Here is a 14,926-nt window from a genome sequence, read left to right on the forward strand (position 1 = left end):
CAGACTTATTGTTTGCGCATGTAGCTCGACAGAAAGGTCTCTCATGGACCGGCCTAACCTGTCTGGAGTTCGGCCGTACTGGAATGCTACCAAGCTCAGTTGTGATGGAGCTCAGCGAGTGGAGCACTCAGACTCATTACATAGCACGGTCGTGGAAGGCCGAGGAGGATCCCGCCGGGCTGCCGAGTTCCCGCTAATGTTGTCTGGCGGTTTGGTTAGGTGGTGTTCTCTAAATTTGTGCTGACAGATGGGAGAGCAGTTCCACGTGTCAAGAGAGTAATGGGTACAGAGTTGAGCGCTGAAAGTATATATAACCATGACTGCCCCCCATGCGGAGGATGGAGCATCATTTGGTAAGAAACACCCATTGTGCTATATCTCTCTCCTCCTCTCTCTCCCTGAGGATGTGCTAACTTGACCGTCGGAGGGGTTTTCTGGCAACACACCGCCGGGCAGCTCACCGCCATTGTATTCTCAGGTTGATTGGATAGACAAGGAGCTTGGACGAAAGGAGTACGCACGGGGACGAACATTTCCTCCCCGTACAATTACAATATCCTTATTCTTTATTTTGTTATTTGGAAACAAGCTTCTCTCACCTCTTAGCTTTCCCTTTAATTCTCATACTCTCTCTCTCTCTCTCTCTCTCTCTGTCACACCCCAAATCCGGGCATGATCGGCCGTGGCCCACAGGGACTTAGCCCAAGGCATACGTAAGCCTAAACATGAACCCAAAACCATAAAGAATAAATGTGATGATAGCCCAGAAATAAATAAATCAACACTCAATCCAGTGACATACCACAAGTGAAAAACAAGTCATAACCAACTTCCTAAAAATATATATATACTAAATGGGACACAAACCGCCCACAAAATAAAATAATTCTAAATAAAACCCAACCACAATGTATGCACAAAACTCGACAAATCAACCAAAAACAAATTAAATAAATGCTCTAGAGGTCCATGCAATTGAGTCCCCGCTACGCCATGAGTCCACTCTAAGTCCTTCTAACACCTGAAAATGGTAAACAACTAAGTCAGCTAATAGCTCAGTGAGTAGCAACATGAATAGTAATTACAGTTTTGAAAACAGGGTTCAATTCCAAAATAAGATATATATCACAGAAACTAGATTGGCATACAGTTTGGTAAAGAGAATCTGTTTCAAAAAGAAGGTTCTACAGTTCAATACTTAAAATACTCATGTCTCGCAAGAACATGATAAACGACATTTTCCACTTAAAACAGATTATAACATGAACACCAATAATTTTTTAGGTACCAAGAAAAACAAATAATATGCCACACAGTTCTCAAGGCTATAAGCCCCGTTGGATCTAATACCGAACTAAGAGTCATCCTCAGGGTGGCACTTGGGCCTTTTCTCAAAGACGATCCGATTGAAGGTCACCTAGTTGTTTTTAAAGGTCTTTTCCTCACAATCGTTGAGCGCTAGCGTCACACCCCAAATCCAGGCATGACCGGCCGTGGCCCACAGGGACTTAGCCCAAGGCACACGTAAGCCTAAACATGAACCCAAAACCATAAAAAATAAATGTGATGATAGCCTAGAAATAAATAAATCAACACCCAATCTAGTGACATACCACAAGTGAAAATCAAGTCATAACCAACTTCCTAAAAACATATATATACTAAATGGAACACAAACCGTCCACAAAATAAAATAATTCTAAATAAAACTCAACCACAATGTATGCACAAAACTCGACAAAGCAACCTAAAACAAATTAAATAAATGCCCTAGAGGTCCATGCAATTGAGTCCCCGCTACGCCATGAGTCCACTCTAAGTCCTTCTAACACCTGAAAATGGTAAACAACTAAGTCAGCTGATAGCTCAGTGAGTAGCAACATGGATAGTAAATACAGTTTTGAAAACAGGGCTCAATTCCAAAATAAGATATATATATATATATATATATCTCACAGAAACTAGACTGGCATACAGTTTGGTAAAGAGAATCTGTTTCAAAAAGAAGGTTCCACAATTCAACGCTTAAAATACTCATGTCTCGCAAGAACATGATAAATGACATTTTCCACTTAAAACAGATTATAACATGAACACCAATAATTTTCTAGGTACCAAGAAAACAAATAATTTGCCACACAGTTCTCAAGGCTATAAGCCCCGTTGGATCCAATAACGAACTAAGAGTCATCCTCAGGATGGCACCTGGGCCTTTTCTCAAAGACGATCCGATTGAAGGTCACCTAGTTGTTTTTAAAGGTCTGTTTCTTACAATCGTTGAGCACTAGAGTCATCACGGCCCAACCCGGATCTGTTCCCTAGTGGCCAGAGTCGCCACACACAGTGGAATAATTTCCCTGGACTAAATACACACATGGTCCCAATAATCAATACACATCAGTTTCGCAAAACATGGTAGTTCATCATTATAAACATGAGACCAAAACAAATAGTTTACAGTATGCCAAGCTCACACATGTTTCAGAAATAATTTGATTCCATTAATAATATAATAATTTATCAAAACAGTTTAATCATGAAACAACAATTTAATTTTCCAACAGTTCAGGGTAGGGGAACATTTATAAAAATATGTAGCATGAAACTGCTCACCTGGAAACGAAATAATATAATCCTCGAATAGAGTGTAAAAGTCCAACTAGTGCCCTGAACCAAGTATAAAAACTACACGCTACTACTAATTTAAAAATACTAAAGAATATGAACTAAGTAACCCCAAACTAAATTGCACTAACACGGCTCAACCCAACTCACCGTTACTCTTAAATATTATCTAAGTTCATGTTCCTCAAGGTCTAAAATCACCCAAGACATAGGTTCCGATCGAAACTTAACTAAAAATAACTTTAAGATAAAACAGTGTTTTAAACAAGTTTTCCCAATCTATTCGCTAACTTTGAAAATTACAAAGCTCACTCCACGCTATTCGAAAAATTCTAAAACCCTCCAGATATCAACTAATATATCCTAAGTTTCAAACCCAATTGGTTTCACTTGATTTTCTTATCAAAATAATTATCTACAATTTATTATATCCAAACAGGTTGTTTTCTGCAGCACTTTAAAGAAATTGACGGTTCTCTTAATATACATGAGAAATCAATGCAAGGCCAAAAACGTACGAAACTAGACTCGCAACCGGTTCTAATGACACTAATTTGATAATTTTTGGATTTATACCCAAAGAGAACAACACTCCCGAATTTACTGTTTCGGACTGGTTTCCTGGACAGATTTGAAAACCTCAATTTATATGGATTTTGACTCCCAAAAATTATGAAAAAAATAGATGAAATCGATTGTAAGGGCGCATCTGAACTGTAGATTGAAATATTGTTACTAGTAAAATAATTTCTTCTTATTACAAATATTGGTTACAAATTATTTTACAGTTGCCTTCGTTGTACATTTGCTTTCTGGGCTGATGTGGATCCTTCCACTGCGGCTTTTACAGCTTCTCCTAATAATTTGGACACCTCGTCCATAGTGAGTCTTGATGATTCTGAGTTATTGGATCCGGCCTCGCTTACTGATGGGCCTATGTCAACTGGGCCGCTAGGCTGATTATTTGGGCTAGTGTTGATTAATGATGGGCCGTGGGTCGGCAAAATTATGTCCCGCCGACTGAATGATTGAGGCCCATCCCGAATTGAACTTGCTGACATTCGTGCCGCCATTATGCTTTGGGCCGATGAACCGTAACGACCCATCGGTGCTGACAATGTCATTGTGGATCGAAAATGTGATTCGGAATTGCTGCGTGTTAGTCTTGCCTTCGTCACTTTGCGCTCCACGTGCCAAATATCCACGTGGCTGTTATTGAATACTTTGGACACAACAGTTATTAATGGCGGCCGATATGTAATTTCATCTGGAAACGACGATGTTTGGAAAGCCAATGTTGCTTTCAGCTTGCAGTATTTGACACCGTCGTTGATGTTTGTCTGTAGCAATTTGTATGACCCTGTCCATGGGCATCCTTTCTTATCTGCGGCAGCATAGGCGTTTCCAAAATATGTTATGTCTACTGGGCATGTAACTGGAAACGTAAAGCGGGCCTGTAATTGATCATCCGCTCGTAGCCGTGTGTCTCGTATTTCGACTTCGACGCGGCCGGTGGAATTAAATGGACACTGTGGCCTGTAGCTTAGCTTGCATTTGTCAATCATCATAGACTTAAACGTGAGTTTTTACCACATTGTATCGCCTATCTTTGGATTGTAGATTGGTATATTGGATATCGGTACGTTTGATGTGGCATCTATGATTTGGGTTTCCAAATCGCCCTCATCATTTTCTTGGAGATTATCTGTAAGATCGGCCTGTTGGATTTCTTCTGACATTATGATAGCGCAGCGATCTGTTAGAATTGTCAGGCACACAATTCTCGTATGGGGCATCAATGGCTAATGCATGTTCTTATATATCCTATTTCATGGAGTTGGGAGAATAATTAATTTAAAACGCGTTCTCTAAAACGACGTCGCATTGATGCCATAACTCACTCTCAAATGACGTCACTTACTCTCTCGGATGACGCAAGTCACTCTCTGGAAAATTATACTGGTGGAAGAGAGTTAGGGAGTGAGTTATATAGGTGCCCCGGAGCGTCCCACTAATATTACCTGGGACGCTCCCCCTCGCGCCACGTGTCGTCCCCCGATTGGTGCTCCCTTCCGCAATTCGCGGCGTGTTGTCGTCTAGGGCTTCCGCTCCGCGCCTATATCTACGGTCAGGATTAAATATCTAAAAAGGCAAGCGCAAGCAGGAAATTTGAATTTAAAGGCAAGCGCAAGCTGATTGTGCAAACAGTTAACCTACGTATGGCCCACGCTTTGATTTTTCTGCATCGTGGGTGATCTGTTATTATACTGTGCCATACGTTATACAGGAACCTGATTTAAACATGGTTAACTGTTCATGTTGACCCATGTCACGGTCAACATATTACGCCTATAAAATATAATCGATGTGATGCATTTAATGCTGGGTTCCTAACCATCGATTATGGCGACTACTTTCCGATTTTCGCAACGGCGTCCATATACCGCCAGAACTAAATTAAATTTTAGTCGCCGTTGGACAACCTCCAGTAGATCTAGTGTTTCCGGTCGAAGTTATTTTAAACTACGGAAACATAGTTATTACAAAAAAAAAACGATTCACGTCTTAATCGTTGTGTGATTCCATCTGGAGGATTGACGATTTCCTCCCGTATGATGAGCCTCATTTTTTCCATTTCGATTTGCCGGAGGTTGGTACTGAAAGGGATGAACGGCTATCCCGAAAATTGAAACTGTTAGGACTCTACATCCAGGGTGTAGTTTTGCATCAAACTGGTGGACTCTCCGAAACTGCTGCTGATACGCCTGGCCTCGAAAGCGATATGCGTGACGCCTCTACTCAGGCTGCGGAACAAACTGTGGACATTGATCCATCTGGTATACTCGACAATGGCCAATGTGAATTTGTCGTTGTGTTAGACCGGTTTCCTAATCCTGCGTATACGCCAAAGTTTGAAGATGTTTTCCTGTGGTCCAATGGTGACCCACGAACTGGTTGTATGGTCAGGGGCACGGAAATAGACCGTTTTGTTGTATTGCGGCGTGTCCCCGCTCTAATGCCACCACAATCAAATGATGAATATCCAGTTGTTAGCCGTCAAGGTGTTAAAACATTTATCAACATCGGAAAAAATGTTGTATCCGAATTCCGCGATAGTTTAGGTCAATTTAATGGCGCCTACAATAATATTGTAAAAAACGCAATTATTTGTTATTTTGTGTGGGAATGTCGCACAAAATCATTTGTAAGGGCGCATCTGAACTGTAGATTGAAATATTATTACTAGTAAAATAATTTCTTCTTATTACAAATATTGGTTACAAATTATTTTACAGTTGCCTTCGTTGTACATTTGCTTTCTGGGCTGATGTGGATCCTTCCACTGCGGCTTTTACAGCTTCTCCTAAAAATTTGGACACCTCGCCCGTAGTGAGTCTTGATGATTCTGAGTTATTGGATCCTAAGTTTCAAACCCAATTGGTTTCACTTGATTTTCTTATCAAAATAATTATCTACAATTTATTATATCCAAATAGATTGTTTTCTGCAACACTTTAAAGAAATTGACGGTTCTCTTAATATACACGAGAAATCAATGCAAGGCCAAAAACGTACGAAAGTAGACACGTAACCGGTTCTAATGACACTAATTTGATAATTTTTGGATTTATACCCAAAGAGAACAACACTCCCGAATTTACTGTTTCGGGCTGGTTTCCTGGACAGATTTGAATACCTCAATTTATATGAATTTTGACTCCCAAAAATTATGAAAAAAATCAGATATGCAATTTAATATGTAATTAATCTACTGTAAAAATTTCAGTTCGAAATTCATCCGTTTGATATGGTTTCTTGATTTTTAAAGTTTGCGATTCTGTGCAGAATTTTTGAACTAAGAATTACACTCATTCTTTATACATCAATTTAACTCAGATTTCTTAACAGCATATATATATACACAAAATACATACACCTATAATCTCTCCATCAATGAATTAAATAACAATATTATTAGGATAAAGAACAAAGTAAGAAGAGAAGAAAACCTAGGAGGCCACACAGCACAACACACCCAAAGCTCTCCTTCTTGGCTACAACAATAATCTTGATGATTGAAAAACCCCTCTCTTTCCTTCATAAACCCACGGCTGCTTGGGCTGCTAGTGTTGTGGAAAACAATTATAACAAGAGTTAGGGTTTGTGTTTATTTTATTTTATACTAGTGGTGGGCACACTTAGGTCAAATAGATAGATAAATATACAAAATACATATATAAGTTACATGCAATTCAAATGGTAAGAGCCTAACTTATTAATTTTGTGGTCCAGAGTTCAAGTCACACCCTCTTCTCCATTTTTTTTTTTAATAATAAATCTTGCTTCTAAATCAATGACTTTCACCATAAATTTATTTTAGGTTTAAAATTAATTAAAAGATCCTCAAATAATATTTAATTTGCACTTAAAGATTCATAATAAAATATTTGAGATTTGTAAAATTATTATTATCTAATTATTTACTTAATTTTTATATTCGGGTTCTCACATTCTCCCCCCCTAAAAGAAAAGTTTCGTCCTCGAAACTAACCCGAGTAAATCATGAGAATAGATGTGGGTACTTCTTGCGTATCTCATCCTCGCGTTTCCAAGTCGCCTCTTCAACTAGATGATTACGCCACAGTACCTTAACCAATTTAATGACCTTTGTATGCTACCTTTTCTCTTTCGAATCCAAAATCTGAACAGGTATCTCCTCATACGAAAAATCCTCTCTAATCTGAAGCGGCTCATAATCTATCACATGCGATGGACTGTGCACATATTTCCTTAACATAGACACGTGAAACACATTATGCACTCTTGCCAACCTAGGGGGTAGAGCAACACGGTACGCAACCTCACCAACCTTTTTCCAATACCTCAAATGGACCAATGTATCTAGGACTCAACTTTCCTTTCCTTCCAAACCTGATGACTCCTTTCCATAGTGATACTTTCAAGAATACCATATCCCCCACATGAAACTCTAAGTCTCTCCTACGATGATCAGCATAACTTTTTTGTCTACTCTAAGCAGTCAATAATCTCTCTCTGATGGTGATAGTTTTCCGTGTAGCATCCTCCACCAAATCAGGTCCCAACATTTTCCTTTCACCAACCTCATACCAACACAAAGGAGACCTACATTTCCTCCCATAGAAAGCCTCATAAGGAGCTACTCCCAAACTAGAATGATAACTATTATTATAGGCAAATCCATGAGTAGCAAATAATCATCCCAATTACCTCTCCACTCCAAAGCACAAGCCCTTAACATATCCTCAAGGGTTTGAATAGTCCTCTCTGATTGCCCATCTGTCTGAGGGTGATAAGTTGAACTAAAATTTAATCGAGTACCCATAGCTGACTATAATGCACCCCAAAACTTAAACACAAAACAAGGGTCCCAATCTGACACTATTGACACTGGTGCACCATGCAATCTAATAATCTCCTTCACATACAACTGTGCAAATCAAGCTAGAGAATAGGTCATCCGTACTGCAATAAAATGTGCTGACTTGGTTAATCTATCAACATCAACCCAAACTGCATCGTGATTACTACTAGTACGAGGTAATCTGCACACGAAGTTCATGGTAACATGATCCCACTTCCCCTCTGGTATAGGTAAGGGTTATAGTTTCCCCGCGGGTTTCTAATGTTCTACCTTAACCTGTTGACACACTAAACACTGAGCCACAAATTCTGCAATATCTCCCTTCATACCATTCCACCAAAAATGTTCATGAAGATCCTGATACATCTTAGTGCTTCCAGGATAAATGCTGTAACTAGAACTATGTGCCTCCTTCATAATCTCCTTCCTCAAATCACCACTAGTAGGAACACAAATTCGGCTACGAAATCTAAGCAACCCATCATCACTAACCACAAAGTCTATGTGCTTACCCTCTGCCATCTCTCCTTTAATACGCTCACACTGGGGGTCAATCTCCTGTGCTAAACAAATCCATTCTCTCAAGGTCGGCTGAACTGTCAATTGACTACAATAAGCCCTATTACCAGGTGTAACAACCTCAAGCCTCAAACATCTCATGTCTTCCACCAAACAACTCTCAATAGACAAAGCAGCTATATCTCCAACTGCGACCTTCCTACTCAAGGCATCTGCAACCACATTTGCCTTCCCCCGGATGATATAAAATATTCACATCATAATCTTTTAGTAACTCAAGCCATCCTCTTTGCCTCAAATTTAGTTCCTTCTGTGTGAAAATATACTTCAAACTCTTATGATCAGTGAAAATCTCACATGACTCTCCATACAAATAATGCTGCCAGATCTTAAGAGCGAAAATCACTACTGCTAACTCTAAGTCGTGCGTAGGATAGTTTCTCTCATATACTTTCAACTGTCGTGACGCATAAGCAATCACCTTCCCATGCTGCATGAGCACACATCCTAAACCCTGTCGTGAAGCGTCACTATAAATCACAAAACCACCTCCATCTGTGGGTAAGGCAAGGATCAGAGTTGATGTCAATCTCTGTTTAAACTCTTGAAAACTACGCTCACAATCATCATTCCACTCAAACTTTACCTCTTTCCTAGTGAGATTTATAAATGGCAAAGCAATACGGGAGAATCCTTCTACAAACTATCTATAATATCCAGCAAGCCCTAGAAAACTACGTACCTCTGTCACAGAAGTAGGTCGCGGCCAATCAATAATTTTCTACCAACTTTGTGCTATCCACAGATACCCTATCTTTACTCACCACATGACCCAAAAAGAACACACTACTCAACCAGAATTCACACTTCTTAAATTTTGCATACAGTCTCCTCTCCCTAAGGATCTAAAATACTACCCTCAAATACTGCTCATGCTCCTCTTTACTCCTCGAATAAATTAGGATGTCATCAATAAACACTACCACAAATTTATCCAGTTGGGGCTTAAATACTCTGTTCATTAAATTCATGAATGCGGCTGGTGCATTTGTGAGACCAAAAGGCATCACCAAGAACTCATAATGCCCATAGCGGGTTCTAAAAGCAGTCTTAGGAACATCCTCATCCCTTACCTTCAACTGGTGACAGCCTGACCTCAAGTCAATTTTAGAGAATACTTGAGCTCCCTGCAACTAGTCAAATAGATCATCAATGCATGGCAAAGGACACCTATTCTTCACTGTGACTTTGTTCAGTTCTCTATAATCAATACACAATCTCATAGACCCATCCTTCTTCTTCACAAACAACACAGGTGCTCCCCAAGGTGAAACACTAGGCCTAATAAAACCTTTGTCTAGCAACTCCTGTAACTGAGTTTGTAACTTCCTCAACTCCAACGGTGCCATTCTATAGGGTGCTTTAGAGATAGGTGTTGTATTAGGGATCAAGTCAATGGAAAATTTGACCTCACGGTCTGGAGGAAGACTAGGTAGATCCTTTGGAAAAACATCTACAAATTCCCTCACTATAGGCAACTCCTCTAACCTCTGCTCTGGTTGTTCAGTACTCACCACACAAGCTAAATAACCATGACACCCTTTACTTAACATTCGATTAGCCTAAAAGGAAGAAGTAAAACAGATTGAAGACCCTTTCCTACCCCCCTAAAAGAAAAACTCAAGTTGTCCCAGCATAGCAAAAACTACCCCCATTCTAAAACAATCAATAGAAGCATGATGCTTCGTCAACAATTCTATCTCCAAAATCACATCAAAATCCTTCATCTCTAAAGAAATCAAATCCACTAGAAAAATCCTACCATCCATCTTTATCTGACAAGATCTACAGACATCTCTCAACACTCCTGTTTCTCCTAATGGATTACACACGGTAATACAAACATCAAAGGCTCACGAAGAATCGAAAATCCGTGTAAATATCTATGTACCAACTCTTAACCTTCAAAATGAAATCAAGACAGATTCAACATAAGCTTAAAAAAAACTAACTTAACCATACAATACTAAGGACTATAGGGACTCGGACCTCGTCTAAATGATGAAATGCAAGGTATGTAACTTGATAAATCTACAACTTTGATACCACAATTGTCACACCCCAAATCTAGGCATGACCGGCCGTGGCCCACAAGGACTTAGCCCAAGGCACACGTAAGCCTAAACATGAACCCAAAACCATAAAGAATAAATGTGATGATAGCCCAGAAATAAATAAATCAACACTCAATCCAATGACATACCACAAGTGAAAATCAAGTCATTACCAACTTCCTAAAAACATATATATACTAAATGGAACACAAACCGTCCACAAAATAAAATAATTCTAAATAAAACCCAACCACAATGTATGCACAAAACTCGACAAAGCAACCTAAAACAAATTAAATAAATGCCCTAGAGGTCCATGCAATTGAGTCCCCTCTACGCCATGAGTCCACTCTAAGTCCTTCTAACACCTGGAAATGGTAAACAACTAAGTCAGTTGATAGCTCAGTGAGTAGCAATATGGATAGTAAACACAGTTTTGAAAACAGGGTTCAATTCCAAAATAAGATATATATCACAGAAACTAGATTGGCATACAGTTTGGTAAAGGGAATCTGTTTCAAAAAGAAGGTTCCACAATTCAACGCTTAAAATACTCATGTCTTGCAAGAACATGATAAATGACATTTTCCACTTCAAACAGATTATAACATGAACACCAATAATTTTCTGGGCACCAAGAAAACAAATAATATGCCACACAGTTCTCAAGGCTATAAGCCTCGTTGGATCCAATACCGAACTAAGAGTCATCCTCAGGATGGCACCTGGGCCTTTTCTCAAAGACGATCCGATTGAAGGTCACCTAGTTGTTTTTAAAGGTCTGTTTCTTATAATCGTTGAGCACTAGAGTCATCATGGCCCAACCCGGATCTGTTCCCTAGTGGCCAGAGTCACCACACACATTGGAATAATTTCCCTGCACTAAATACACACATGGTCCCAATAATCAATACACATCAGTTTCGCAAAACATGGTAGTTCATCAATATAAGCATGAGACCAAAACAAATAGTTTACAGTATGCCAAGCTCACACATGTTTCAGAAATAATTTGATTCCATTAATAATATAATAATTTATCAAAACAGTTTAATCATGAAACAACAATTTAATTTTCCAACAGTTCAGGGTAGGGGAACATTTATAAAAATATGTAGCATGAAACTACTCACCTGGAAACGAAATAATATAATCCTCGAATAGAGTGTAAAAGTCCAACTAGTGCCCTGAACCAAGTATAAAAACTACACGTCACTACTAATTTAAAAATACTAAAGAATACGAACTCAGTAACCCCAAACTAAAGCGCACTAACACGGCTCAACCCAACTCACCGTTACTCTTAAATATTATCTAAGTTCATGTTCTTCAAGGTCTAAAATCACCCAAGACATAGGTTCCGATCGAAACTTAACTAAAAATAACTTTAAGATAAAACAGTGTTTTAAACAAGTTTTCCCAATCTATTCTCCAACTTTGAAAATTACAAAACCCACTCCACGCTATTCGAAAAATTCTAAAACCCTCCAGATATCAACTAATATATCCTAAGTTTCAAACCCAATTGGTTTCACTTGATTTTCTTATCAAAATAATTATCTACAATTTATTATATCCAAACAAGTTGTTTTCTGCAGCACTTTAAAGAAATTGACGGTTCTCTTAATATACAAGAGAAATCAATGCAAGGCCAAAAACGTACGAAACTAGACTCGTAACCGGTTCTAATGAAACTAATTTGATAATTTTTGGATTTATACCCAAAGAGAACCACACTCCCGAATTTACTATATCTGACTGGTTTCCTGGACAGATTTGAATACCTCAACTTATATGAATTTTGACTCCCAAAAATTATGAAAAAAATCAGATATGTAATTCAATATGTAATTGATCTATTGTAAAAATTTCAGTTCGAAATTCATCCGTTTGATATGGTTTCTTGATTTTTAAAGTTTGCGATTCTGTGCAGAATTTTTGAACTAAGAATTACACTCATTCTTTATACATCAATTTAACTCCTCAGATTTCTTAACAGCATATATATATATATATATATACACAAAATACATACACCTACAATCTCTCCATCAATGAATTAAATAACAATATTATTAGGATAAAGAACAAAGTAAGAAGAGAAGAAAACCTAGGAGGCCACATAGCACAACACACCCAAAGCTCTCCTTCTTGGCTACAACAATAATCTTGATGATTGAAAAACCCCTCTCTTTCCTTCATAAACCCACGGCTGCTTGGGCTGCTAGTGTTGTGGAAAACAATTATAACAAGAGTTAGGGTTTGTGTTTATTTTATTTTATACTAGTGGTGGGCACACTTAGGTCAAATAGATAGATAAATATACAAAATACATATATAAGTTACATGCAATTCAAATGGTAAGAGCCTAACTTATTAATTTTGTGGTCTAGAGTTCAAGTCACACCCTCTTCTCCATTTTTTTTTTTTAATAATAAATCTTGCTTCTAAATCAATGACTTTCACCATAAATTTATTTTAGGTTTAAAATTAATTAAAAGATCCTCAAATAATATTTAATTTGCACTTGAAGATTCATAATAAAATATTTGAGATTTGTAAAATTATTATTATCTAATTATTTACTTAATTTTTATATTCGGGTTCTCACAACTAGAATCATCACGGCCCAACCCGGATCTGTTCCCTAGTGGCCAGACTCAGCACACACAGTGGAATAATTTCCCTGGACTAAATACACTCATGGTCCCAATAATCAATACACATCAGTTTCGCAAAACATGGTAGTTCATCATTATAAACATGAGACCAAAACAAATAGTTTACAGTATGCCAAGTTCACACATGTTTCAGAAATAATTTGATTCAATTGATGATATAATAATTTATCAAAACAGTTTAATCATGAAACAACAATTTAATTTTCCAACAGTTCAGGGTAGGGGAACATTTATAAAAATATGTAGCATGAAACTACTCACCTGAAACCGAAATAATATAATCCTCGAATAGAGTATAAAAGTCCAACTAGTGCCCTGAACAAATTATTAAAACTACACGTCACCACTAATTCAAACATACTAAAAGGAATAATAAACTAAGTAACCCCAAACTAAAGTGCACTAACACGGCTCAACCCAACTCACCGTTACTCTTAAATATTATCTAAATTCATATTCTTCAAGGTCTAAAATCACCCAAGACATGGGTTCCGGTCGAAACTTAACTATAAATAACTTTAAGATAAAACAGAGTTTTAAACAAGTTTTCCTAATCTATTCGCTAACTTTGAAAATTACAAAACCCACTCCACGCTATTCAAAAAATTCCCAAAACCTCCAGATATCAACTAATATATCCTAAGTTTCAAACCCAATTGGTTTCACTTGATTTTCTTATCAAAATAATTATCTACAATTTATTATATCCAAATAGGTTGTTTTCTGCAGCACTTTAAATAAATTGGCGGTTCTCTTAATATACATGAGAAATCAGTGCAAGGCCAAAAACGCACGAAACTAGACTCGTAACTGGTTCTAATGACACTAATTTGATAATTTTTGGATTTATACCCAAAGAGAACAACGCTCCCGAATTTACTGTTTCGGACTGGTTTCCTGGACAGATTTGAATACCTCAATTTATTTGGATTTTGACTCCCAAAAATGATGAAAAAATTGAGATATGCAATTCAATATGTAATTGATCTACTGTAAAAATTTCAGTTTAAAATTTATCCGTTTGATATGGTTTCTTGATTTTTAAAGTTTGCGATTCTGTGTAGAATTTTTAAACTAAGAATTACACTCATTCTTTATACATCAATTTAACTCTCCAGATTTCTTAACAGCATATATATATACACAAAATACATACACCTACAATCTCTCCATCAATGAACTAAATAATCATAGAGTAAGGATAAAGAACAAAACCTTAAGGAAGAAGAAAGATAAAGACCTACTACACACCCAAAAATCTATCCTTCTTTGCAACCCATTTTTTTTCTTCTTCTTTTCTCTCAATCTCTGTTTCTCCCCGTGGCTGCCTCCTGCTGCTGCTATAGAATGTATTAGGCAACCTAGGGTTGTGTATCTAAACAAAAGGCTCTAGTTTATTATCTCTTTATATTATTTTATTTTCTAACCCATTAATTTAAATAAAATATAACTATTAATATAACAAAATATACTTACAAACTTACCCTCTATTTTTTTTTAAAATAATAAATCTTGCCTCTAAATTAAATACTTTCACCATAAATTTATTTTAGGTTTAAAAATTAATTAAAAGACCTTCCAAA

The 14,926-nt window shown here is 37.4% G+C and overlaps 1 long non-coding RNA gene and 1 pseudogene across 2 annotated transcripts in view; both read right to left on the bottom strand.

Annotated features, from left to right (window-relative positions):
- Positions 1 to 14,926, bottom strand: part of LOC114256409 (xanthine dehydrogenase 1-like) — a 182,033-nt pseudogene that overhangs the window by 99,110 nt on the left and 67,997 nt on the right. The gene's annotated exons all lie outside the window — the stretch shown is intronic.
- LOC145807745 (uncharacterized) lies at positions 1,634 to 6,751 on the bottom strand. Its single transcript, XR_014351100.1, has 3 exons — positions 6,636 to 6,751; positions 2,614 to 2,667; positions 1,634 to 1,832 (listed from the first exon to the last, which is right to left on the bottom strand). It is a non-coding gene; the product is annotated as an uncharacterized LOC145807745 (long non-coding RNA).

The sequence above is a fragment of the Camellia sinensis genome, chromosome 14 (assembly GCF_055761805.1).
Source record: "Camellia sinensis isolate YWXY chromosome 14, ASM5576180v1, whole genome shotgun sequence".
Taxonomy (NCBI): domain Eukaryota; kingdom Viridiplantae; phylum Streptophyta; class Magnoliopsida; order Ericales; family Theaceae; genus Camellia; species Camellia sinensis.